The 27,156-nt window shown below is 45.8% G+C and overlaps 1 protein-coding gene across 1 annotated transcript in view; it reads left to right on the top strand.

The window, feature by feature from the left end:
• LOC104368568 (endonuclease domain-containing 1 protein) overlaps positions 1 to 27,156 on the top strand; it is a 176,523-nt gene that overhangs the window by 119,123 nt on the left and 30,244 nt on the right. Inside the window, exons 7-10 of the mRNA XM_042792580.1 lie at positions 3,487 to 3,571; positions 10,310 to 10,493; positions 11,437 to 11,491; positions 11,734 to 11,857. The gene's annotated coding sequence lies outside the window, so the exon portion shown is untranslated. The remainder of the gene's footprint in view (positions 1 to 3,486; positions 3,572 to 10,309; positions 10,494 to 11,436; positions 11,492 to 11,733; positions 11,858 to 27,156) is intronic.

The following is a 27,156-nucleotide window of genomic DNA, read 5'->3' as shown; positions in this document are numbered from 1 at the left end:
AAGAAAATCAGGCTAGAAATAGAACTTGAGCCTTTCTTGTTTAAATGCTCAAATTACAAGATGCTGACTTCATTTATAGCTTCAAAAGGTGGAGCAATTTACAGGGACGAGACTAGTAAGACCACGAGTTAGTTGCAGCAAAATGGATGCGTGTGTGTCATGTTTTTCTGATAAATAGGGATGTATTTTTCTAAGGCAACTCAAGTTGTTCAGTTGCTGTAGTAAAGAAGAAACTACTCTGCAAAACCAAATTATTTTCAAAATCCAACACTTTTCCTCATCTCTTGCTTGGCTGTGTTTAGTATGTGGAGCATTATGTTGTGATCCTCTAATTAGTTCTGTAATTCTCTTGGCGTATGCCAGGATCAGTGTTTATTATTGAAGCACAATGTCTGTTTTTATCCTGATGATGTGTTTTGGCCTGTAACAGTAGTCAGATAGATGAACTGAGTAGTAAAAGGGGTTCAGGAGTAAAAGTCAGTAAATATTCAAAGCTGTGCATGGGCGGGCAGATGCAGTCGGTTCCAGCACTGCCAGGTGCTTGCTGGTTGATCCAGATGATCCAGTGAAGATCCTTTTCATCTCCTGGCTCCTCCAGTCTCCAGCACAATTTACAGGCCGTTGATCAGTCCCGAAAATCTGCAGGTAAATCAGTCGTCCCTCTCTCTTCAAATCCAGAACCAAGTCATTTCTTCGATAAAGCGGCATAGCCTGGCCTAACCGAAAAGATGCAGGAATGGAGGGGAATGTGCAGCTGCCGGGTGGTTGCGTTGCTTCTGCCGGCCGAGGGGGTGGGCAGCTCCCCGAGGCTGGGCACAGCTCAGGGCTCTGCGCCCCGACCCTGCCCGCAGCTGCACCCCGGGAGCCGCTGCCGGGGCCTCCTCGCCCGCCTGCGGTCCTGTAACGCTCCTTCGTTCTGGCAGAAAATGGGGTGATCCGAAACGGAACCAAAGTGGCAGCAAGGTGCCGCAGCCGTTGTGACCTTTCTCGGCTTTTACAAGGGGACGCCGCGGTGGAAATGCACAAACCATTTTGTAAATTCCGGGTGCTGATCTCAGGAGAGCGCCTCGCATATGCCAAAGGAAGAACATGTTGTTTGAGGGAAACCCTATTTATCAATATGTGCAAACTGAAAGGTGAATAATTTCTGTTTCCAGTAAATTGATGGAACGCGCTCTCTGCACTGGTCATGTTTCCTGTTGTGAAGTGTGTGGTGTAAATATATCTGGCATATATTATGTTTGTCGCTGCGCAGCACCGGTATATAGGAAGTATTAAAAAATTTGATTTCTGATTCTTTGATGCTTCAGAATAACAGATAAGGGTTCAAAGGTGGTTTGTTTTGCTCTGAAAATATTTCTGTCTTGGGTTTTGATTTTTTTTTTGCAGTGTCATACATGATGGGAGGAATAGAGAACATTTGTCTTCAGCTAAAAGATTCTCTGCAGTCTGTTTGTCAGGCGTGGGAATTCAGTTGGGATTAAAAACAATCACTTGTAGCGGTCTGATTGAATTTCCTATCCCTCTTAATTGCTATCTCTTTTTTTCTGTGTGATGATTCTAATTTCACTTCCTCTTCAGTAATCGTGGAGTCTTTCAAAGTAGTCAGAATTTGAGTTTGTATTATACCAGAAGAAAACTACAGACTAATAAACATTTTCTTACGTGTTTATTGTTATTTTTAAAAGATACACAAGAGCAATTCTTTCCAGGACACCTTTCATCCTTTAACAGACAAACCAGCACGATCACTTAGTGGCAATGTGAATGAATCCAGTGCTGAAGATAAGCAGAGGGGCAAAAAAGTTACGGGCGCTTGGTTTTAAGAGCTTGCTTTGTAGAGACATAAGTGGATGCGATACAATGCATGGCACAAGAATATAAACAGTAGGTGTAGTTTTTGAGTGCTTCATGACAGGGGCATTTCTGTTCAGTGCTGGGATTAGCGCTTCTATTGAAACTTATATAACAGCTACGTTGCCAGGGTGGTTTCTAAAAATCATGCTCATCGCTCTTCAGATTCCAAAAGCTTTAAGTCAGAAGAAATATTTTAAGCTGAAGAAATCTTTTTGTTGTTTTTTTGTTCTGTTTTGTTTTGTTTTGTTTTTTTCCCCCTAATCATCGTTTTTTTCTCAGATCCCAGGGAGATACTTTTGCATATGTAAGACAGCAGTGGGAATGGGAAAAAAAAAAAAAAAAAAAAAAATTATAATGTAAAGACATGGACAAGCAGCAGTGAGTTTTGTTGTGGGTGGCTACTTCATTAACATACCTTCATTAACATACCTTTGAAAACAACAGGGAATTGCATTGTTCATTATGGTTGTCCTGTATGATTTCTAAAGTATAAATCTGCCGCTTTTATCCAGCAAACTGTGATCCCCCTGGGCGGAAAAAAACCCAAACCAATATTCCTGCCTCTGTTGCCCCAAAGATTGCTGTTCGACAGAAGAGCAGTCAGCTGCTATGGTGATGGGCACAGGGTGGGAACACGGACAGAAATAGAGAGGCGAGGCTGAAGCCAGACTATTCCTGCTTTCTTATTGTTTCAGTAGCCCTTTCTGAATTTTATGACGACTAGTTTCAAGGAGTTAGGAGGTTATTTTGCTGGGTTTTGCCTCAAATTCTCACGAGTAACACAAAATAATACTTGGGCAAAAAGCAGAGTGAGATACTCAAGTTGATCGTGTTTGTACAGGAATGCATATAATTCCCTGCAGTGCAGCTTGTGCCTGTTGTGCTTGAATTTGGATGCACAGAAATCTCCCTCCTCCCATACGATTTGAAGTCAGTTTTCAGTAATGCATAATTCACATACTGAAGCCTTTGTCACAAAAACATCTTGCTGTTTTTCCCTCAGCTTGATAAGCCTGCTTTTGTATTTTTAGGATTTTTCTTTCCTAATAATCCCCAAAATCAGCCTGAAGAGGTTTCAAAACAGAGTTCAGAGTAAATCTGAGACAACTTCTACGTCAAAGATACTGCTCTACGCAGTAGGTGATTCTCTGGCACCTGCTATTTACAGAGCCTTCCTCCACAAAGAATTATTTCCCCATGGCACAGGGACCCACCACTGCCATGGAGTTATTGCGTAGGTGGGCGGGCTGCGCCTCAGGGTAGTCTACCAAGAGGTTTGTAGACCAATTTGGATGTATCTTACAAGGAATGTCTACACATACTTCTGTATGAAACGGAGACGGCAATTTCTTTTGATGACTTTTGAAGCTGTAATCAAAAAGGACTCCTTCCATAGGGAACATGATATCTGTATTCTAGTGATGGGGTTAGTGGTAAACCTTGATTGCCTGTTTTGACTGTAAATGCTCTCACGTAAATTCAGATTGTGAGGAGCTGTAACTTGGCTAAAAGCCTGTATGAGAGGCTGGAAGAAGAGAAGAATTACGAAGTTGCATTTTAATTTATCTCTTTGAAGAACAACACAGAGGGGACTAATTCAAACAGCTTCTGGTATTTTTTTTCTTCCAGATTCTGAGGACAAACGTGTCAATAATGAATTGTTCCGGAAATACACGGAGAAAACTGTACATGGTGGAGGCTGTTTTTTTCTGAGGTATAGCATATCTCTGTCCCTCCTTGGTATCAGCTGGTATTGCAACTACCTTGTAGCCATCAGACCTTTCCTGTTAGAAGCTTTGAAAAGCTTCTGAAATTAAAAAGATAAATGTGTTGTGCATACCTAACAGATAAATGGGATGTTTCACTAGTGGGAAATACTGGTCTTTATTTGAGGGCTGTTTGCTTGTTCTAGAGGATTGTTCCCCAGATCGCTTACTTGGTAGCTCTTTTCAGTGCAGCTAAACAAAGCACAGGACGTAAGGTGAGATATGTGAAGTACTGTCATCAGCGTAGGAAATTTTGACAGTAATGGTTTGTCATGTCATTAATTTCCTCCCAAATGACCCAAAGCTTGTTCCTCTTACCTGCTTATGTCAAGCCACTAGCAGACCTGATCATATTAAATTACAGCTGCAGAGGCTTTGTTTCTTGCACATTCCCAATGTTAAGATAACAAAATTGTTCAGCAAGAGAAATTTAAATCAAAAAATTCAGGCAGCAAGCCTACGGGGAAAGTTAGACCTTTTATAAAAACCTAGTAAAACATGAGTAAGAATCTTAAAGTTTGGTGTATTGATTTTTTTTTTTTTTTTTTATTTTGTGAAAGTTCAAGAAGTGTGTTTCATTGCAGGCTGAAACTCATCTCAACTCCTCATGACCAGCTGAGCAAGGGAGATGGGATTTGATGCTATCCAGGGTGTAATACCACAGTTCGTGTCTTTTGCTAGTACCAGCTTAATAAGTTTCTGCCTACTCCCAGCCATTCATTTCCAGCTCAGCAGCAATGCAGTGCCATCTCTTTCCCGACCATGTGGAAAACCAGATGACTGAAAATACCTCAGTCAAGAAAAGAAACACCTTTTTTTTTTTTTTTTTCTTTGAATTAGAATCGTTTGAATGAACTTGTTATAGCGTGGCCCACGGGCAGTTGTATGGGTACAACTGAAGGTGACATGAACTGCAGCATCAGAGGCAGCAGTGAGTGCTGGAGGGTGTCCCAATGTTAAGTGATCTTGCTGTCAACAAAAATCTGCTCTGGGACCATGTCCTGGGTGAAGGGGTTTCACTAGCCACAGTATTATTTATTGAACTGTTGCTTTTCATTTTGTTTTATTTTATTAAGAAAGATTAACATCTTGCTTGGGCAGGTTTTTTTTTCTTGAGATAAACCATCTCTGCGAGAAGTCAGTCAGCTTTGTGGACAGCCATGAATGTCAATAAAGTCTTGGCAAACACAGTAGGTATTTATTCAGCCTTGCAAATTAAAAACATTTTTCCTGCTTGTTTAGTGAAGGGAACAAAAAAAGACAAATTACATAGCAGATGAGCTCTCTTGATAGTTGGAATTCATTAAGCTGGTGGTGAAAACGCTGGGGGATTGATGGTGCAGAAGAATAAAAGATGAAGCAGCTTTTCCCCAATAGCTGTGGTTTAAGTTCAAGTTGAAAATGACCGGGAAAAAAAAAAGGTACCTTAGACATCTGTAACTGACTTCACAGTCTCAATTTCTGTCTTGGTAGGCAGTTCTTCCTCACTGCAGTTAGTATTAATTGGTTTTTCAGCTGACAGACAATTTCTCAATGGTTCCTTGATCTTCATCATGCCATAGGGTATCTGCAGCAGCTCATAAATGAGATACATGGCCAGGCGTTAAGTAGGAAGTTCGCACAATTGCTTCCTATGCTATAGCTGTTCTGTGAACAGAGGCTTTCTGCAGAGTTGTCAATCTGTCATCTTCCCTTGGCTCCACATTTTATTAAAAAAAAAGGAATTTGGAAAGTTACAATAAGTTGAGCAGTTTGTCAGACATTAACGTACTCGCAGGCTATTGTCTGCAAATTACAGGCTGACTCGGTCTTTCAGCCTGTCATAGATGGATCGTAAAGCTGTCATAAGTAAAGCTCTAACAAAATCCATTTACATGGCTCCTGTTATGGCAGAGCATGGGGAGGAGGCATTAAGACTGACTTTTTACAAATTTCCTGTACAGGATCATTAGTCCAGTTGAAAGTCTTCCCAAGTTGCTCCCAACAGATGTTCTTTCTGATTATCCCTGATTAACGTGATAAAGTGCCCACAGTTGTCATTTTCAGTCAAAGATGGGATCACAGTTCACATATTACTCCAAGTGCTTAACCGCAGGAATTCATCCCTGGAAGAGAGGGGTTACCTGATAGGTGTTTGAGTGCAGCTAAACTGCTAGAATTACTCAACAGCAAAACCAAACCATCGTAAACTCTAATCTTAAAGTGGTTCAATCACAGACAAAACTTCACTCGTGTAAGTAATCTCATCTATGTCAAATAAAAAAAGCGTGACTTCTGAAGTATTTAAGATCAGGGCCTAAGTCACTGATACGTCGTTCCCATAATTTTCTCTGGGAGATTACAAAACAGTGTTGGTTTGTAACTACAGAAACAAAAATGTAATCAGAAACTCTTCCATCTAAAATTTTTATCTAAGTCTGAATTCTGGGTTTGCTCTGTTTCCCAAGCTCTTGCTTTTCTGCTAAGTAGATACATAAATTTAAGGACATTATCTCCTCTGTTCCTCTTCTTCCTTTCCAGTGAGACGAGAAAATTGCTCTCAGCTTTTCTCATCATTAAATCTAGTAAGGACAGAACAGTCCAAGACCTGAAAATGTTTTAAAACTTACAGGACCTAATTAGAAGGAGGCATCTTAGAGAAGTACAATAGTTCTCTATCTGCAGTTCATTTGTTTTTCCAATTTAGAAATGACAGTTTACAGCCCTAATGCGAGAGTGTTTCTCATTATCTGTGTTCTAGAAACATGCAGAGTTATTACAAGTTTTGAAAGATGCTTTCTTCAAAAGTACAAATGATATTAAATGGAAGAATGTGCTGTCTGAATAGTCAGATGAAGATGCTGTGATCTGCACCCATTCTAGGGCTGACAGTAAAGACAGACAACTGGACCTCAGCTTCAAATCCCATTTATGTCATGAATGCAACTGTACGGGAAAAGCTACTGTAGCACAATTGAGCCTTGCCTTGTCCAGGGAAGATAATGGTTGTGAAGTGCCATTGCTTTCCTTGTTTCACAGATGGGTGTCAGGTTTCTTGGACTTTGTCATGAAGATTTTCTTGGAGAGGAGCGTGTTAGCTATGCTGTTGACAGATACCCGTGTGGGAACTGTCCACACTGTATTTGAGATTTCTCTCCTCTATCTTCAGCCATCTAGAAGTTAGGTTTCTAGTCTAAGCTAGTTGGTTTTATTGTCATTTTGCTAAATGGAGAGAGAGATGCAGCGCTGGAGGTGATGAAACCTTAGAAACAGATTTAATTAGTTAGGTTTTTCTACATGGTTTCCTGCCCCCCTGACGAGGAGTTTTAGAATATTTGGCTGTCCTCAGAGACCACAGATGGGTTCATCTTGCATGATGGTTTTAATCAACTAAAATCAGCTTTCACAGGACTTCCAGAGGCGGGTACGTTGCACACTGGGTGTATTAAACTGCAGGAGGGAAAAAATCAGATGCTTCACTCTTCTTGAATACAGCAAGGCAAAGTTCGATGCACGTACATGGCTCAAGGAAATGGTTCAGTCCTGCCCATCCTTTAAAGCTGCTTTATTTTAACCATGCTAAAACATTAGCCTTTCTTGTGCCCGCATGGAAGATTCCCAGACATCTGTGTGCTCGGGGCAGAGCCCGGGGAGGTGGGCACAAGCACAGCTCAGTCCTGCTGCTCCTGGCCAAGCTGCTTCCTCACTGCTCTGCTCCACACAGACGCTTTCTGGACAGAAAAGCTGCATAATAAATCCAGCGCTGATGTGGCCTGGCATTGTTATAGCTCTTCCAGTAACTGAAGCAACTGCTCGCTTTCAGAGGCCCAGTCTACTCCCTTTGGTTGTTTTCTTTAAAACAATGTTTTACACCCACACGGGGCACGCTGTCTCACTGTGCCTCCCCTCTGCCCTGCCATCGAAACACACTGTCCTTTGGGTAGTTTGTTCCTTGCTGAGAGGCTGCGATGTACCTATCAAGTACTTCCCAGCACGTGTCACCATGAGCGTGGCTGAGCCCTTGTAGTCTGTGCAAACCCTCAAACTTGCTCGACGTGATTCTGCAGATGTGATTCAGGTATGTTTGTTCTGCCAGCTGAGATGAGAAGCTGCAGACAGGTTATAAAAAAATACATCTGTTTGAAGGGAGTAAATCGTCTAAAACACGCTTCGGTAGCAGACTTCCAGGAAAAAACCCTGTGTCAGACTTCTTAGAAGTAGTGCTGGGACCAGGTGGTAAGTGCCAGATCTGAATAGTCCATAATTGGTGCAATCCTTAACGTTTTATGTTTGGGCACACACTTTTTTCCTAATGTTGCAAATACCATCTCAGTAAGAGCTAGCACACAGGTGGGCTGGCTTTCAGAATATCCATGTGACCTTTTGAATGAATATTCAGCATTTAGGCATTAATCTGTAGTTTCTGTCACATGCTGGTACTTCTGCTGCTGCTGTTAAAAATAAGATATGTTAACATCTTGCAGGAGACCTTTCACACGTTGTTTTGCTGTCACTAGAGGGAGTTTGCAGCAGTGTTTCCCTTACTGATTTGTTCGGTGGTAGTTGTGCTGTGGGCAGACCTCAGCAGACACAGGGTGTTAATAGAAGGCAGTAACAAAAGTAGGATGAAGGTTTCCTTCTTTCCTGGTTAAACCCTTGTACATGTTGTCCAAGCTTGACTAACAATTCTTCAGAGTGACACTGCTGCAAGCAATTCTCTTTCTGTTGGTAGCACTATAATAGAAAACAGAAGCAAACATTTGGTGACTCAAACCAAAATCGAGGGTAAGAATAAGAAAAAAGCATCGACTATTTAATAGGAAAAATAAAGATAAAAAAACAATGCAACTAGGTATTCTTCTGTGGCATTTCCAATTTATTGTTACAGGAATATCATCCCAGCTAGAAACAAGCTCCCTCAGGAAGCTGGTTTCATATGGTGGTTTAGATTTAACTATTCATTGTCTAGCACCATTTGAAATCAGTGTTCTTGGAGGAAGAATGCCTGCCTCCATCAGTGAAACAGATCCTTGGAAACCTCGGTGGAAAAGGTCAAGATCTTCCTTGCGTGCTTCTGCCATTACAGGTAGCTCTACCACCAAAGTCCCTCTGTAGTCTGGGGCTGCAGTGTCTATGGTCCTTTGGAGAGCAATGCAATATGTGATCACAAAGGCAGAAATTCTGCTGCAATACTGCTGGGCAACAGCATGTTTATGGTATTTATAGGTGGTAAACCAGAACTTTGGAAACAGAAGGACTTGCGAGATACAAACAATGCAAAAAAGTGTAATACGGACTTGCAGCACGATGTTGAAGACACTGACGTTAATGTATAAACAACTAGTTTGTACAACACAGTGAGGAATAAGGAAAGGAAATTCATTTGCTCCACCTCCTTTTCAACTCGAAGCCTGTTTCGGCCTTACGAAGATACGTTTTTGTTAGTTCTTTACTGCCTTTGTAAATACCTTCTACATGTATCATACAAGACACACAATACAATTTAAAGCAGATAATATTATATTTAAGCACTGGGAGTTCTAGATACAGTTTACGTCCCTGCTGTGTGTTTGCTTTTTCATTGTGGCATGTTTGGCAGATCTGAATATGCTTATTTATTTTGTGTGACTTAACTTTCCGGTGTTCAGGTTGCAAGTTGGTAGCCTGATGAACTAAGTGTAGTTACTGAAAATGGCAACCGTCAACGTCTGTGAGAATTGGAGCATGTGTGATAGGTCATACTGACCAAAGCTGCTGAAATTGGGAGGAACTGAAGTGTTTTAAGATTGGCTTTGCTGTATTAAAAGATTTGTGTAGCTAATGATGGGTTTTGACAGTTTGTACCTTCTAAATCATTGTCTTCTCACAGACATTTTAATAATATTTACAACATTTTTTTAGTGAATAATGCCACAGAGGTAATTAATTAATGTTTACCAAGTATCTGGGGATCCTTCAATGTAAAACACTGTCGAGCATTTACCTCTTCATCCTTGCAGATCTCAGTAACCCCTTTAGAGGATGACTGATTTCTTTTGGTGTTCAGAGTCAATAATAATTTCTAGCACCATTTGAAATCGGTTATAGTGATTGGGGAATTGCTCCTTGTGACTTTTATACAAGAGGCACCAAAGAGAATCTTTAATGGTATTATCTGGGACTGGAAAGAGGAAAGTGTGTTATTTTAGTGAACAGAGTTGCTGAATGCAGAAATACTGTGCACTTAAACTCTAGTGTTGTTAGATGCTTTTATATAGCTGGAGATTTTTCCTAGGAGAAAGTATAATTTCTAGTAGATAGATTATGTAAAATATGTAACACGAGGTCTTCATTTAGGTCATTTATGTAAAGATGATATTGGAATGGTTTGGAAAGCCACACAGTACTGAGAGTGAAGATACGTGGAGATGGTTTTCCCAATGAGAATAATCAGTGTGGACTTAAAAGAAGAAAACCCACCCTGTTGGTTTAAAGGTCTGTCTATGAGGTATGAGGAAATAAAAAGTCAGCAGCAGGAAGCCAATCTCCAATTACCGTATTCCGGACATGCTGAAAGTGAGATCTTGTGAAAGATTTCGTTGCCAGCCTGAGAACTTTTTGCGTTCTCCTCTCTTACACTGTTAACAGTGTAAGCTACAAAACTGAGTCATGTTCCCAAAGATGTTTTAGTATCTTAAGAAGTTTTCTCTGAAAATTCTGTTCTTCAGAGAAACACAACTGGCCAGAGACGGAGAATCGAAGTGTGGGTTGTGTTCCCAGTTGCAGCAGGATCTCGTTATCCATAAAAATAATTTCTGAAAGTCATCCTTCAACCAGCTTGTCATACTACATCCAGTTTCTTGTGAGCTAATAACAGAGACCAACCTGCATCAAGGCATCCCTGTGGCATGGGTATTTTCCTCCATTTACTGGTGAAAATGGCAATGTACTGACTTCCCCCACTATTTTGCATGGGGAAACTAAAAAATACCTACAGACTGTAAACAACTGGAGCAGCTTTTGAGTATTCAGAGGCATTTCTAAGGTTGTGTCTGGTTGTTGGCAGCAAATTTATCTTTCTTGGCCCCCATCCTGCACTCTGTCTTTTTATTGGTATATGCTCCTGTTACTTTTATTTCTGTTTAACTAAAAAGGGATCCGATAATGACAAACCAGAAGAGACTATATGAAAAGTATGTCGCCTCTTTCTAGTCTCTCACTTCCATCCCTTTGTGAAATCCACCCTCATGACTTGTATGTCTTCTATAGATTAAAGTCTCAGAAGTGGGTAGTACTGTGTTTAGTACAAAAGACTCTCCAGGTTAGCCCTTAAATAAGCACAAAAAATGATTCAAATACTGAAAATGTAGAATGGCTAGCAGCATACTTTTTGCAGTATGATGCAGAGAGCTGGCACCTGCCCACATACATATTTGGGGGGTTTGACAGATGTTCTTGTTGAAGTTAAAAGCTATACAGAATAAAGTATTGCACTCTGGAAATGTGGCTTACAAGTAATTGGTGTGTTTTAAGTACATCCACAGCTTAAGTAGCTCCCATACAGACTGTTGGTTAAATGATTTCTTGTGCAACATCCTTGAATGAGCAGATCGATCTATTTGGAGTTCAGCTACTTGTACTGTGCTTGTCAAGGTTGGATCTAAAAGTCTAGACTGCTTTACAGTTAAAGAAAACTTGTTAGCACAAAAAACTAATCTTAAGGTAAGAATCGATGACAAAATAAAACAGAGTGATCACACAAAGACAGCTGAAGGAGATTATTAAAGTTGTAATTATTTCTATTGAAAGATAAGAGGGTTTTAAGCTGCAGTAATTTTCTCTGTTTGCACCATAGAGTGAGAAAAGATGGAACTGCCAAGTGCTTGGATCTCAGGAAAGTCTTTTCAGACGTGAGTAGTGCTGCTAGTGTGCCCGTGTGCTTACAGGAGTGTGTCCTGTTCCATGTTGGGTCTTCCCTGCAGGAACAGGGAAAGAAAGGATGAAAGAACAAAAGAAGGTGGGAAAGAAGGGAGAAAAACGCTTCCTGAAAATAGAAACATTGCGCTGTAAAATATATATATATATGTATGATGAAGAGAGAAGCGTGTGTAATGGGTTTCTTTTTTTTTTTTCTGATCCTCTTTGTCCTCAGCTCTTGGCCTTTTTAAAAAGTGAAGCTTGAAGCTACTAGAAGACAAGTCTCCCCTGTTGCACAGGCACCTCTAGATGCAAAACAGCGCTTACGAAAATTGTACCAGTCTCAAAACACTGATCAGGTACCGCAGTTTATAACTTAACCTGTTTGTTTGCAAGTCTGCTTTATCCTACTGTGTGATACCCTGCAGCAATGGCAAAGTGTAATGTGCAAGGAGATTGCTTCATGGTCAGCAAAGCTTGTGTAGTTGCCAGTCTTCTGGAACGATATTAAAATGAAATAAACACTTGAACTAAGCCAGAAATAGTGCTGGAAGTCAGCTGCTGCTCTTCCCCCAAACTCTCACTTCTGGACTAACAGAAGAGGTGCTTGATGGGGGTGTCATGGTTTAACCCCAGCCAACAACTCAGCCCCACTCAGCCGCTTGCACACTCTTCCCTCACCCAGCAGGATGGGGGAGAGAAGCAGAAGGGTAAAAGTGAGAAAACTCGTGGGTTGAGTTAAAGACAGTTTAATAGCTAAAGCAAAAACCACGCACACCACCAAAGCAAAACAAGGAATTCATTCCCCACTCCCCATGGGCTGGCAGCTTCAGCCATCCCCAGGACAGCTGCGCTACATCACGGGTAAACGGTGACTTGGGCAGACAAACGCCACCACTCCGAACGTCCCCCGCTTCCTCCTCCTCCTTCCCCCAGCTCCCTGTGCTGAGCAGGACGCCGTACGGTCTGGGATGTCCCTGGGGGCACTTGGGGGCAGCTCTCCTGGCTGTGTCCTCCCCAACTCCTTGTGCCCCCCCCAGCCCCTCTGGGATGGGGTGAGGAGCAGGAAAGGCCTCGGCTCTGTGTAAGCGCTGCTCAGTGATAACAAAAACATCTTTGTATTAACAACACTGTTCCAGCACAAATCCAAAACTTGGCCCCATACTAGCTACTATGAAGAAAATTAACTCTACCCCAGCCAAAACCAGCACAGGTGAGCTGAGAGGGAGAGAAGGGAAATTTTGAATACAAAAGTATTTCAGAAATGTCGTGCAGTGTACTGTCTTTCTCTTAATGAGGCATTAAAGCAATTAATTCTACTACACCGATCCTAAATTTCAATTGTCATATTAATTTGTCTGAAGCTTTTGTGATCTCGCATTATGTCTGGCTTCTATGTAAGGAAGTTCTGTGAAATCTGAAAAGGGGGCACAGATACCCTGAGCACATTGAGTAAGAGTTTGGGATGATGGTGAACTGCTGTGTTTTCAGGGCAAATAAATTGAGGGTCAGAACTATAACTTGCAGCATCTTAATCTTTATGTTAATTGACGAAACGTGCAAGCATAAAATGCTTGTAAAAGAGTGGAACGGGAAATAAGACAAAATTGTGATATTCTACAAGATGCTTCCTGATTTCTTCAAGCCAGTTTGGGACTTAGTAGCCAAAAATAATCTGCTTGTGAGAGAGCTGTCATGTCCTTAGCACACGTTTCCACTGCTGTAATGGCCAGCAGAGGTACAAGTGGAATAAACCTGGGTAGTGTGGCTTTTACTGCAGGCTGGCTAAATTCAGCTGGGACCTTTGCTAAGTGTGAAACAACAAGAGGCTTATGTTGGCAGAGCTTTCCTATGCTATAAAACAGACTATTAAAGCTCACAGCAATTTAAAGATGCCAGGAGAGCAAATTCTTACTTGTTTGGGTAATCCTAGCAAAAATAGTGCTATAATTTCTAGATATTTTCTCTGGTAAATGAGATCCAATGAGCGAAACAAACTACAGCCAAACAACCTTAGTTAAGCTGCCCACATACATGAGAGTTTTTTTACTTCACATGTGTCATTCAAGACAGCTGTACTGTTTGCAGAGAGCTGTCCTTTTTTCTGACAGTCGTTCATCAAGCTGGTGGCTTTTGCTGTCCAGCAGTGCCTGTTAGATGCTGCAGGTGCATCTCCCCTTGAAACGCCCAGAGCTTTGGGGTTCCAGGTGCAAAAGCTGGACCAGCTACGTACTCCCACCTCTGCCATTGAGCAGGCAAGAGGATGTTCTAGATGTTCAGATGGTTACAGACCTTTGCTCAGAAGCTATTCCCATTCAGCTCCTTGAAATTAGAGGCAACAAATGTTTTCCCTGTGTCTTCTCCTCTTGCTTTCCTACAGCAGTCTGTGGCGAGACGTGTGGCTGCCTGCTCTGCTACCCGGATTGCTGGGTGTTTGAGTAGTGTTCTGTGCAGCTTCTATCTCTGCGGCTTTCTCAGGATCATGGTCTGTCTCTTCTCAAGGTTCCCTCTCTGAAAAACCTGCTGTGGCAGCAGGTGACTTGGCTTCAGTCATGTGGGGTCCATAAAACCAGTTTCTCCTTGCGTCAAGACTTTTTTTGACGGCCACTTGCCATAAAAAGGAGGAGCGAGCAAGGGTTTGAGTACAATATTTTCGGTGCTAGCAGTGTTCACGTGATCGCTGCAGAGGAGAGCTTTTCTTGGGCTCTGTTTTACGAAGCAGTTACCGTGTGAAGCCCTACAAGTCTCTGGCTGGCTGCCAGTCGGCAAAGCCTGACTCTTGCACGCCTTTGGAGCAGCTCAGCCTGGCACGAAGAGCTTGGGAAGGGGCGTCCAGGCACCGTCTGGAGGAGCCAGCTGCGGTAGGGTTTCCCGAGTGATGCATGGCACCGCAGAGCAGGGGCACCACCAGCGAACGCAAGGCGTTTCTTTTGACTTCCTCGTTTCTTCAGATCTCATTACTTTTTGTGCTACCCTAACATCACTGCATGCGGGGGTGTTAACGTAAAACCCAGTAGAATTTAGTTATAATTAATGATTTTACTTGGAAGATACTCAGATGCCACCGTGCGGGATAAAACTAAAACGCATTGGCAGTTGTAAAAGCCATAAGCACGGGTGAGTTAGCCAGCCTTTTAATAGCCCCCAGAGGACCATAGAGTGATATTCTCAACTAGATTTTGCCATTATTTAATCTTTAGTGTTGCCTGTCGTTACTGTGGAACAGACTGGAAGAAGAATGGCTTGATAGTCTCCCAAATAGCTTTTGCTTACTAGAAATAGCTTGGGCTGATGGGATCACCTGCCGAAAGGTGCCAGAGTCCTTAGAGATCAGAACCTGCTCAAAAATCACATCTGGGAAAACTTAAATTCCTCAGGAAATACATTGGAATTATCATGGATTCCCAGAATTTCAAAAAAGCTGTCATGTAAAGACTCTCCGTTACGTTTCCAGTGTGAGAACTGAAATCACAACTCAAGTGTTTATGAAGGAAATAGAAATTACCTTCAGCGCAAGTAAATTTGCAGATTTCACTGTGCAAATCAAAATTCCAATCAGAGAACTTTTGAGTGAAACAACGATGTAGAAAACCACTTTTTAGTTGAGATTAGCCTGGAAATTTTAAGACACTCATGAATAATTTATAAACCAGCCTTCCCACGGATGAGCAGCAGTACCAGAGCATGGCTACGTTTGTCACCATATTGAGATGTTTTGTGGCAATCGTGGAATTTTTATGGTGTTCTTGTTCGTAATGGAGTTGTTGCTTAGCTTTTAATTTCCCAAATGTAAACAGATCTGAGGAAGCAGATCGTTAAAAATGTTTGGAAAGGGCGAGTGAAAAAACGATGTACTTGTGTGCTGCGTTCTGAGCAAAGCATATAAATCACTGGTGTTGGAATTAGGCTGCCAGCCCAGAAATGGCATCGGGAGGAATAGTCAAAAGATTAATTTTTAAAACCATGGCAAATCAGAAGGAGCGGAGGGAAGAACCCGAGAGGTTTGAGAACCTGTCCTGTGCTCTATTTTCAATTTTAATACTCTGTTTTAACACATACCATTTCAAAACTCAAATCAAATCCACTTGTCAGCATGCCATTTAGCTCTGCAGTCTCTGAAGCCATGGGACCAGTTGACTTCACTGTCTGATGCTCCGACATTACCAAGGGCTGGGAATTCTTAAATCCATGCAAAGGTTTTTTGAATAGGAGTAACTCTTTTTTTTTTCTTTTTTTTTTTTTTCTTTTTTTTTTAAAAAAAAAAAAAAGCCAGTTTTCATTTGGTATAGAATCCGCCAAGCTGTTTTCTAAACTAAGTTTGGGTTTGCAGTGTCTGCTGAGCCTCCAAAAGTCACTTCGTTAACCCGCCTCCGTCTCCTGGGAGGAAAGCCAGGGGATCCCTGAGGGTGCAGGGGCGCGTAGGGAGGGTGGAGGTGCCTACCCCTGGAAAGGGTTAGGACGAGGGGATAGGTGGGGGCTCCTACCCGCAGCGAGGTGTTCCTTGGCTCCCCTCTCTCTTCCCAAGCCAGCCCACCAGATGTGAGATGCCGCCTTCGGCCCGGGAAGCAGCAGGAGCTGCGTGGTTTGCTTCAACGGGAGAGGCCGTGGGTGGAGAGAAGCTGGCAGCGATCCCAGAAGCCGTTGCGAAGAGGCTGCTCGCGGGGGAGAGTGAACTCACCACCCACTTCGGATGAAATCATGGAACGGGCAAATTCGAGTAAAGGCTGGTGAGGCGAAGAAAGGTGTTAGGTCTAAAAAAAGGGGGACGAGAGAGGAAGGATGCTGGACCGGCGAGGAGGGCAGTTCCTGTGTTGGTGGGTTCAAGGAGGATCTGGGTTTCAAAGGAGTGCACTGTGTTTGTAACAGATACAAAGCCAGTATAAAGGGAAGAATTTGTCGCAGGAGGGTTTGCTTTAGCAGTGTAGAAAAGTAGAACTTTGACACATGACCCATTTGATGGAAATTTATTAATATGTGTCTGAATGGAGGAATGATTGCTCCCAGACAAGCTGCGGCTTTCCCAGTCTAACCTCTAACCAAACTTGGACCGAGACGCATTCCTGGAGCAAAGAGATATAAAAAGATCTCCTCTGGACCTGGCTTGTTTAAAACAGTATTTTTAAGGGCTGCCGGCAAAGAGAGGTTGCACTGCCACTTTTCTTACCCAAGGAGCAGGTTACCTTGCCGTTCCCAGCTGGATGGGTGCACTGTCCCCAGCAGAGAAGTACTGCTCCTACAAACCAACATGGAAAAACCCACCGTGGCTTTCTGATGCACTCTGCTCTGACACTAAGCATCACCCAGTGTGAACTCTTAGGATTTTTTTTTTTCCCCTACTATTACCTAATTTATGATCAAGCAGGCCACTCGAGAGAGCAGCTGTTTAATCCCAATGAGAATACTTCCAGTGTCAACGTTTTCCACCTGGATTTCCTTCCAAGCAGTTCATCCTGCATCATTTCTGGAGAGCTCGGGCAGGCTGAGAGCCAGTTGAAGGAGTGGACATGGTCCCTGGAGTGCATGAGGTTTTGTCCAGCGCACTCGCTGAAGACAGCCTGAATCTTTTGGTGGGTTTTGCTAGGTCCTTTTTGCTCTCGGAAACACAGTTTAAAGACATGACTGCCATGGTCTGGGCTTTGAGGAATGGGCTTCTCGGCGCTCCTCTGTCTGCTCCAGCAAGCGACAAGCGATGTGCAAAACTCCTTCCCCTCCGTCAACGCCAGCGGGTGCAAAGTTGTAATCATTTGAGGAGAGATACAGCCAAAAAAAAAAAAAAAAAAGAAAGAAAAAAACATTTCCCTAGCTCATTTTCTTTTCCCAGAAAACCAGATGGATGAATCATTATAACAGCAGCTATGACAAGGGACCAGACAACAGACTGAGCCCAAAGCCCAGCCCAGTCGAGGCAAGATGAAAAACTGTCCAAGGATTTACCCGTCCTCCCTCCCACGTGTGTTTAAAGGAGCGAGGCTCCACAAATAGGGCACACTGCTCTCGTGTGGATTTTAACCTTCCTCTTACATCCTAGCGTAGCAGCCAGGCCAGCTACTGCAGAGACCGCAGTACGATAAATCCAATAGCAGATCAGCAGTGAGGTCTGTGTAACGTGGTGATGTAGTCAGTGATGATCACCAAAATCTGAAGCTTCGTACACCAGAGCTAACAGCCTCACTGCTTCGTTTGGGAATACATGCCAGGCTTTCCTCTGCTGGGAGAGAGAGTTACTTGCAAAATACATAGACGCGCTCTTAATATAGTAGAGCAGTACTATGCATAAAACACTTCAAAATAACATCAGAAGTGACAAGGTTGAAAAAGCATTTAAAAGTTAGGAGACGCCTGTCTTCAGGCTGCCCACGTAACCTCTATGGGCGCGTGCGCTATGGTACAGTCCTTAATTACACGATTGGAAGTTATTTTTTTCCACAGGACACTGCCCCACTCCATGCACGCAATGGTGGTACTCACTTGGTGAACAGCCGTATAGTGGTTTATTTTTTTTCCTTCTTCATGCTCATCTCTGCAGCATCTGAGTGCTTTGGCCGGAGCAGTTGCAGTGATGACATATTTTTTTCAGGTGAGGCTCTATTGTCATTTCTGCTTCACAAACAAGGAACTGGAGCACAGAGAACTGAAGGTCAGAGAATCTATTAATTTGGGTGCCCAATTTGAAGTAGCCGGTACAAGATATTCAGGATTCTGTTCAAAGCTCAGATTCCTCTCATGCCTTTCTTTGTTTTCTTCCAACCCCCTGCTTCGTTTATTGCCCTCTTCCAACTTCTGCCTGTTGGGCACTCTAATTATGATTTTTAAATTCAAATGCTGCTCTTAGGTTTCAAGTGTTTTGATCGCTGGCTGAAAAGCTATAGCTGAACTGCACTCTGTGCAATAAGCGTCCCCTTTCTCTGCAGTGTAAACAAGGAGTCACGGAAGGTCACTGCAGGTAAAAAGCCACAGGTCTGGGAGAAAGTAACAGGACGTCATTAAAGCCAAAGTACACGTGGGCGATGTGGAGATCTCTTCACCTCTTCTACCCTCTGTGACTTCCAAGGACCCCATCACGGAGCGAGGACAGCACAAAGAAGCTGCATTGCTAATCGAAAAACCTGCTTTTACCTCCAGAGTGGACTGGGTGCTCAGGGCTTGAATCCATTGTTGCTTCAGCAGAGGTGGCTAGGGAAGAACTGCGTGTAGGGAAGGAGAGACCAGACCCACGGCAGGGGTGGGAAGGCAGAGGGAAGCAGGGGTGAGCAGTGCCGCCAGCTGTACCGAGCACACATTTTTTGCCTTGGGAATAGTTTGTACTTGTGGGACTTTGTTAAATGCCAGGAAAACCACCCTGAGGGTGAGGCTACAATGCTCCTCATGAGATGTTACCAAGCCCCTGGAGCCTTCGGGGACCAGCAATGCTGAACACACTGTGCTCTCAGCTGCCCCATGCACGGCCGTATCTATTCATACAAGGACATGACATGTCCTGGGCTCCCTCCAAGCAGGACCTCCCAGTACGTCCACCTTTTATTTCTGCCTTCAGAGTCCTCTCCCCAAGTGGGCTTCGGGTGACCGCGTCCTGTGTCCCACATCTGAAAATACCCTGTAGCCTCAGGATCTCGAGTTTGGCTTTGGCAGAAGCAAGCAGTGGGATGGTGGGGAGGATTTGTTTGGCTGTCTTAGCCAGTGGTTTGTGAACGTGCAAACGATATAGCCCAATTGTAGGACAGGAACAGAGGAGATGAGCACAGCACCAGTGAGCTGAGACCTCAGAAGGCCCCTGGGATGTGGGTTTGAGTAGGAGGAAGCTGAGAAGGACTTGGGGGCAGGAGGGATGGTGAGTCAGCACGGAGCAAAGCCTGGATGGGTCCAAAGGGGACCTTGCACACATCTGTCCAGGCTTTTCCCACTGCCGCAGGGGATTCCTGCCCTCCTTGCTGCTTCCTTCACCTCTGGAGCTCTGCGTCGCTGTTGCTGTTGGAAACATCATTATTCCATAAGCAGGCACGCAGAAGAGCTCAGATCTGCAGACAACAGGAAAGCGGCTCGAGGACACTCAGAAGCAGGAAAACCAATTATTTTTAATCAAACTCGCATACAAACCTTGGGTCAAAGGCACATCTCAAATCCAGCCTCCTCTTGGAGCAGGACTGTAGCGAGGCTGTCAGCCGTGACATGGTCTAGCCAAGTCCTAAAACCCCCAAGGATGGAGGGTGCACCAGCTCCGGGGGGGTCTCTGTCCCAGGGCAGCAGTACCCCGCAGCAAGAGCCTTCCCTACATCCAACCTGAGCCTCCCCAGCCCCAGTTTGCAGCCGATGCCTTTTGTTACAGTCTGGCACGACGGAGAGGAGTCTGGCTGTGTCTCTGCAACGACCTTTTGCGTGTTTGTAGCCCGCTCTTAGCTCACCCATCGGTCTCCTCGGGGCTGCTCAGGGCTTTCTCCTCGCTAATTCCACCCCTTGATCACAACAAAAGCACCGCAGCAGCTCCCTCCTTTCGAACCCCACTCTGCTCTCCCAAAACCAGGGCAGCAGCCAGAGCATCCGTGGGCACACGTGCAGGGGATGAATCACCCCACGCCGAGCATCTCCCGGGGGACTCAGCAACATCTCCTGCCCTGGTGACTTTCTGAGCACGTGGAGGCATCCAGATGGCAGCTTCCACCTCTCTCCAGACCAGACCTCTCCAGACTGCTGAACTGGGATAACATGAAGCCCTGGAGGGGATCAACAGTAGCCCGGGTGCCCTGATAGACCCAGCCCCAGCCAGGCGAGAGCATCCAGAGGATCATACCCTGCCCTCATAGCTGGGCTTGGAGGGGGGGGCACCAGGGCTAGGCCAGGGGAAGGAGTAGGAAACGCCGCACACGTTGTTCCTCTTTCTAGAAACCATCTGGCATCCCAGTTTGTTCACACGCAGTTTTGCAGGGGTACATCTGATCCAGGTGGTCTCCAGCTCTGGTTCAACCCGCCGGCGCTTGTTCATGGCCAAGCAGCAACAGACCACAAGTAACTTCCTGCCGATGTCCCAGCGGTGACACCGCATGTAGCATAAATTCCCCAGTGTTGCTGTGGCCTGCCTTTTTTTTGACCAAGTTTGGCACAACCTTAGTTAAGATCTGTGAAGCGCCGGGATGAAAAAATGAGTATGAAGCTGTAAATCGGCAGCAACAACTTCACAGTCATCGCCATTGACACCGAGGGAAAAGAGCTGTTTGGAAGCAGAGGTAACGGGGAGCTCGTTGGCTGTCCTTCATCTGACCCCTTCCTCCATGCTTCGTGCTAGCAACGTAATTATTGCTTATTATTTTTTTCACTTTTAATTTCACAATGAATATGAGCAGGGCGAGCCCAGATGCAAATAGGAACCGGGGCACTTTTTGCAGGGACCCCAGGGGAGGCTCCAACCGCCCCACACTGAGTCACCACCAATCCCCAGCAGCCCCGTGCAGGGGCACGGAGGGGTGACAAGGCAGAGCTGCCTATTAAAAAAGGGCCCCAGTTTCTTGGTTTGGTAAGGATAGAAAAAGAAAAGTTAATGCTGCAACCTAGTGGAGAAAAACCAGCCATGCAGATTTACAGCGGAGCTAATTCAGGCCTGGGGAAAGTGGAAGGTGATGCAATTTGTGCCTTGTTACACAGGCTGGTGGAGACCGGACCGAGGTGGTGCAGCTTGTTTTTATGGGATTCCAAATCTGAGAGCATGTTCTGTAACACGTTCAGGTTTCTAGAAGGTGCTTGGCTTAGCCTGAAATTATATTCTTATGAAAAGGCTGTCAGCATATCCCCGTGGTCCACATTAAACCTAGCACAGCACAGATGTGCCTGCAAACGGGGGTGCAAAAGGGTCAGCCGATAGCAGTGTCCCCTTGGGATCAGACCTGTGCTCCCAGCTATCTCATACAGCCCCAGAAGGAACTGAAATCACAACAGAACCTGTTTGCTGGACAAAATGGGGCAAGAAAAAGTCATTGGCATGAGCGAGATGAATTGCCTGGTGCCTGCAGCTGTGTAAAACCTGAGCTTTGTAGAGCTGCAAAATTGATGTGGTGATGTGATCTGGGACTAGAGCTGAGGCTGGAGCACCCAGACCTGGGAAGTGGAAAATCCCCCAAATAAGAAAGGTTTTGGGTCAATAATCATCCAAACGGGAGATACAAGCAGCACCAGAGCTAAAGGCTGGTGTGAGTGAGTGCCAAACCAGGGCAGGGAGAGCGTGTGGTGAGGCACAGGGATGCTGTGCCCAGGCTTGGGCTCCACACTGCAAAATGGAGGCTGGAAAATGGGAAGGATTTCAAAGAAGAGCCCCAAGAGTGAGGAAAAGTTGGAAAAACAACTTCCGGAGGGGTGAAGCTGAGCTCAGTGTGCTGCCCAAGTGAGGAGGGTCGATCTCTGCCCACCACCAAGTCCTGTGTTCAAGAGACCCCAGTCCTGGGCTTGGTTCCCGTGGGTGGGTGGGCTGGAGAGCACCCAAGTGACTAAACCCATCTGCTGAGACTCTGCACGAGTTTGTACATCCAGGAAGGTTTGACGTGGGGGAAGGACCAAGGGGAGCTCCCTAGCACAGCCCCAACCTGGCCTTCTGCCTGGCCAGCCATCACCCTTGCACCGAGGGCATCTGCAGAACTGAGACGCCTCTGGGATTAAGTAACAGCTGAGCTGGAGATTTACAGACCCACATTTTGGCTTTAGACGTTGCAGCTGGCATCAAGCTGATCAAATCCCCCCCGCCCTCCACAGCTCCATGACTCTGCTGTTTTCACCGACTCGCAGACAGCAGCTCCCTTGGCTGTAGTGGGGACCCGAGCCCAGTGGCCAAAGCCACCCTGACACCCAGGAGAGCTTGTGCACACAGTGACAAGTCGGTTAAGTCACAGCTACTGATTTTTATCCCCCCTGAGCACAGAGGAGACAAGGGAGAGAATAAAAATGGAAAGGGAGGCTACTGAGTGCTAAGCTGGGAGTGAATACTTGAAGATGAGCTTGTACCTGCTGCTCTCTGTGCTCAGCCTGGATCAGGCAACTGGTGGCAGCCCTTAAACCTGGTACCCAGAAGCTGGCAGCACCTGGCCCTGAAGCCCTGCTCACCCCACACGTCCTGCCTCCAGATTTGCAATACCTCCCCCCATATTGCTGCTCTCCTCTGGCTTGTGTTTATCATCGGTGAGGCACACTCGGCTCATTAAAAACAGCCGAGCATTGCATGGAGGAGAGACCAGGGAAAGAGGATGAGGGAGTACGGTTAGGAGTAGCAGCAGGAGGAAAATGAGGAGGAGGAGAGACGCGGCGCTGGGGGAGCTGAGAGGAACACACCAGCTCGAGGCAGCTGTGAGGAGCCCGACAGCTGGAAGCCAAAAATAAACCTCAATGGTGAATCAATTCGCTCTGAGGAATGGGTAAATTGGGGGAAGCGGCAACAAAGGGGAGAGGACAGGGCAGCCGATGAACTGAATACGTGTGAAAACGCACAGGGCAATGAATCACCTCCCCGAAAAGCCCCTTTTCCCGAAACACGGTGGTGATGAAGCAGAAAATTAAGCAGAAACAGAAACAATTACATGGCAAAGGGAAGTTGTCTCCTGCTGAATAAATAAGCAGGAGTGGCCGACCAAATGGCAGGGGGTCAATCTGAGCAAGCAGATAAATCACTGGTGAGGAGGCTGTGGCAGCGGGACCCAGGCTACAGGAGGCACGAAGAGCAATGAATGATGAATGTGTCCACCAAGCAAAACTGCTGCAGGGCTGCCATGGGGACATGGAGCATCTGGAGATGCCCCCTCCAGATCTGGGTGCCTGTCCCCAAGTGGCGGGAGAACAAGGAGTTTGAGGCAAGGAAAAGTGGGCTGCAAATGTTGAGCTGCCCTGGGCAGAGGCGGTGATGTTGGGCACTGTCATTTGATGGGTGGTGGGTCCCAGGGACCAGGATACAAAGCCCCCTAACCTCCAAAAAACATTTTTGAGGGATGCAATGAGTCATGCTTGGAGCATGACAGAGCCAGTAGACATTTGGGATCCTGGTTTGGATCATAGAACAACATTGGAGGATGGCTAAAATTTAATAGAAGGTACATTCAAAGCTCCTTGAGGAGCATTCTAGATGTTACGGCTGTGAATACATGATGTACAGTGATGAGGAGAACCTAGAAAAATTGTGGAGAGAAACAGGCTTCCTGAGGGAAATGCTTCCTGCCCAGAAGCTTTGGGGTAAAAAAAATCTATAGAGAGACATTGCAAAGATTGCACTGTGCAGAAAGCATGGATTTCTTTTTAGGACATAGCTGCTTTGGGCCACTGTAGGAGAGACCCTACATAGAGAAGCCAAAAGAGCAATGAACCATGATTTGGAAATTAGTTCGGCGTGTTTTATCAAAAAGGAAAGAATTTGGGAATGCTTCTTCCCAGCTGATTGCTCCAGCCACTAGACTGGAGTCCAGCTCTGTACCTGCTTCATCCTAACTCGTCTCCTCATGGCTGCTCCATGATGCCATTTTAGGAGAAGGACTATGGACATAAATGGCTGAAGGACTTTTGTTGGAGATGGGCTCCTGTGTGTGTGAAGGGGTCACATCTCCAACCAACTGTCTCCTGTGCAGCTCCTCTCAGAATCAGCGTTTCCCACTTCACCCTCTCCAAGAGATACAAACATCCCAGCACCGTGCTGGGGGAGAAACTGCCCCTAAATAGGCATGGGCAGATAAATCAAGATTATTCATGTGGATGCAGAATCCTTCTTGTCAAACTCTACAAAACTGAATGGGGATAGAGGTGCTTCCACCCCAACGTCTTTGGGGCATGCATTGAGGGCTCCAAGCCCGAGGGCCACGTCTCCACAGGCCAAAAGGAAGAGCAGCCATCTCTAGATGGAGGAGCTGTGCCACAGCCTTCACTTCTGCTGATGTGAGGCCACGTTGTCACTAGAGGGAAGCAGAACCATGTGCACAGAGCTGGTCTGGCACCGCTGGCATCACCAGAGCTGCTCTGGACTGGCAGCACGGGTACAGTGGGCAGAAGCACTCGCCCAGAGCATCTTTGACTGCTGGAGAAAGGGGACATCTTCCTCACCTTGGGCTGGGCAGAGCGGCAGTGAAGGGTGGTGGATGAAAGCCACAGGGAAAGGGAGCAGGTGAACTGGGTCACACCGACCAGTTGTTACTCTTCAGGGGCGTGTCTGGGTTCCATGTCCCATCTCTGCAGTGCCTCTCACTGGTTTTGCTGGCACTGGGGGGCTGACGTGGTGTTCAGGGACACCCCGTGGTGCAGGATCATGGCCAGCAAGGTTGGCCGGGGACTTTGAGCACCTTTGAACACTGCAGAGGAGATGCGCAGTGCTCCTGGGGACAGCGTGCTCATGGGGCAGAGCATCACTCTCACCACGCAGCCCGAAGCATAACCCTCCTGGGGTGGGTTAACTGGAGGGACTGGGGGTTAGGGGACAAGGGTAAGGGAGGCACGAGGTGGCAGGAAGGGGACAGGGTCCCAGATTGCCCATGGAGGAATGGCCGTGGTGTCTGTGCTCAGTGTTGGTGGCCAGTGCGCCCTGGGGAACATGCAGGACACACTCACAGAAACCACAACACCCACGGGGGAGGCTGGTCTCCAAACCAGCTGCTCTGAGACCTGGAGGGTTTTTTTTTGTGTGAAGACAACAAAAGAAGTAATTTCCCCCTTTCAGCCCTGGAGATGTGGAGGATTCCCCTCCTCTTCCTACGTACTGGGCTTGTGTCCGCTCACACCCTGAGCTCTCCCATGGGGCTGGCTTGGCCACAGCCCACCTTTAAGCCCATCCACATCTCTGGGGAAGGCTCCCCCCAAGTGTTCATCAGCTGCCGATCAGGATAATTTCTTAGCATGTTGGGTAATAAACACATACTGCAAACTTCTCCCCTTGTCTACTGCTCCGAAGAGGTTTTTGACACAAAGTCAACCTATTCACCAGCAGCTGCCAGGAGTTTAGTTCAATAACAAATCTTGCCGCCGGAGCTCTGCCCGTGTCAGTACAAGCCTCAACCATTGCAGTGCTCCCGTAGCAGGTCATGCAGCTGGGAAATGCCAGGGCTTGCTGCTTTGGCCAGCGCGAGACTATAGGTCTCTGCCAACCTGACAGAATAGAGGTGAATTTTCTGTTTTCCTCAATCCCATCTCTCCTGCGGAGAAATTTCAGGACATTTTGTTAGCTAGACCATGCCAGAGCTGCTCAGTCACGGGAAACTGCAGTGATCCCTTTGCGGGAGACGGGGCAGAAGGATGCACGTGGTGCCTTTGGGTTTCTTGGGGAAGGCGGGACGTCAGCAGAAAACACAGGACGGCAATCGGTATCAGCTTGGATGATCAGAAATGATGTTTCTCAGATAATGGAAGGAGCACACTTCCTGTGCTCCCAGCACGTCACGCAGCACCCATTGCCCAGGGCTGCGTAAGCTGCAGCAGCCCTGGATGCATCTTGAGGACAGCTGCACGGGGAGCCACCAGCCAGATTATTCCCATGCTGTTGGGTTAAATACTTGACAGAAACCTTTTAAGGACGGAAACGTTTATTCTTGTCATGCTGTGAAACAAGTAATTGTGGTTTGGGGTTTTATACTTCCAGATCTTTCTCTTGCTGGTTGGTGTCAGAGCCACGCTGCTGGTGGTTGCTTAGCTCGTTATTAGGTGCAAATAACAAAGCGGTGACAGAGCTGGGGTCAGGGGCTTGGTGGTTATTCGTTGGGCTGAAGGTGGTGGGGAGAGCTGGGAGACAGCCCTGGCACTTTTAGCCCAAGGTGATGAATTTGCATCAGAGACACCCAAACTGGTCCCTCCTGGTGGCACTTTCAAATGTGTGGCCAAAGATAGTTGGGAGAGGAGCAAAGCATGGAGGGGAAGGAGTATCACCAGCAAAGTGGGGGTGATAGCAGGTTCATGGTACGTAAAACATTATTACAATGAGGAAATGGGTTGGTTTGTCTACTGTTAAATGCTGCTTTGAAAACAGGAGATAAAATAATAGCTGCTGTTACATCTTTAGCTCAACAGCTAAAAATTATTGCCAGCAGTAGTAATTTGGGTGAGAAAGAAGAGGCATCTAGGCAAAATGACTCGCCCAGGAGGACAGAGAAGAGGGGGGAAAATCTCTGAAAGGAGGAAGTAGTGTTGTATTTTGTTCCTGAGAAGTGGAGGTTCCCGTAACTCTGGAGGGTATTACTGTCCACTGGAGCAGCAGCTGGCCGGATGCCCGGCACAAAAAAGGATGCGATATTGTGATGGTTCCAGTAGTGACTGCAAAGAACAAGAAGTGCTAATGAACGCCTTGTTTTTAAAAGGACCTTTCTTTTCTCCCCATCAGCGAGAGCTTCCTGCAGCAAAAACAAGTGTGGCTGCTATTTTTTTTTTTTTTCAGAAAGAGACGTCTGAACCCTTTTGCTCTTTGAGAACAAGCAGGTCAAAAACTGGTTCCGCGTTACCGTATTGTACTGACAAGCTCCTGTATGCAAGGGCTGCTTCATCCTGGCTGGCAGACCCAAGCCACCAGCCAAACCAAACCCTTGAAGTCTCTTGGTCCCCATGCTGAGTAACTCATGAGGCCTGGGACAGCAGGCAGGACTGCTGTCAGAAAGACTCTTGCTCTTCTGGTTGCTACCAGAGAAGATTTAAGGACGTAAATGTCAGTCAGAGAATGCCTTTGCTTTCT

This window comes from Tyto alba, unplaced genomic scaffold, assembly GCF_018691265.1.
Source record: "Tyto alba isolate M040663 unplaced genomic scaffold, T.alba_DEE_v4.0 Super-Scaffold_2, whole genome shotgun sequence".
Taxonomy (NCBI): Eukaryota; Metazoa; Chordata; class Aves; order Strigiformes; family Tytonidae; genus Tyto; species Tyto alba.
The sequence above is the reverse complement of the archived record's forward strand: the minus strand, read 5'-3'. Positions and strand labels throughout refer to the sequence as shown.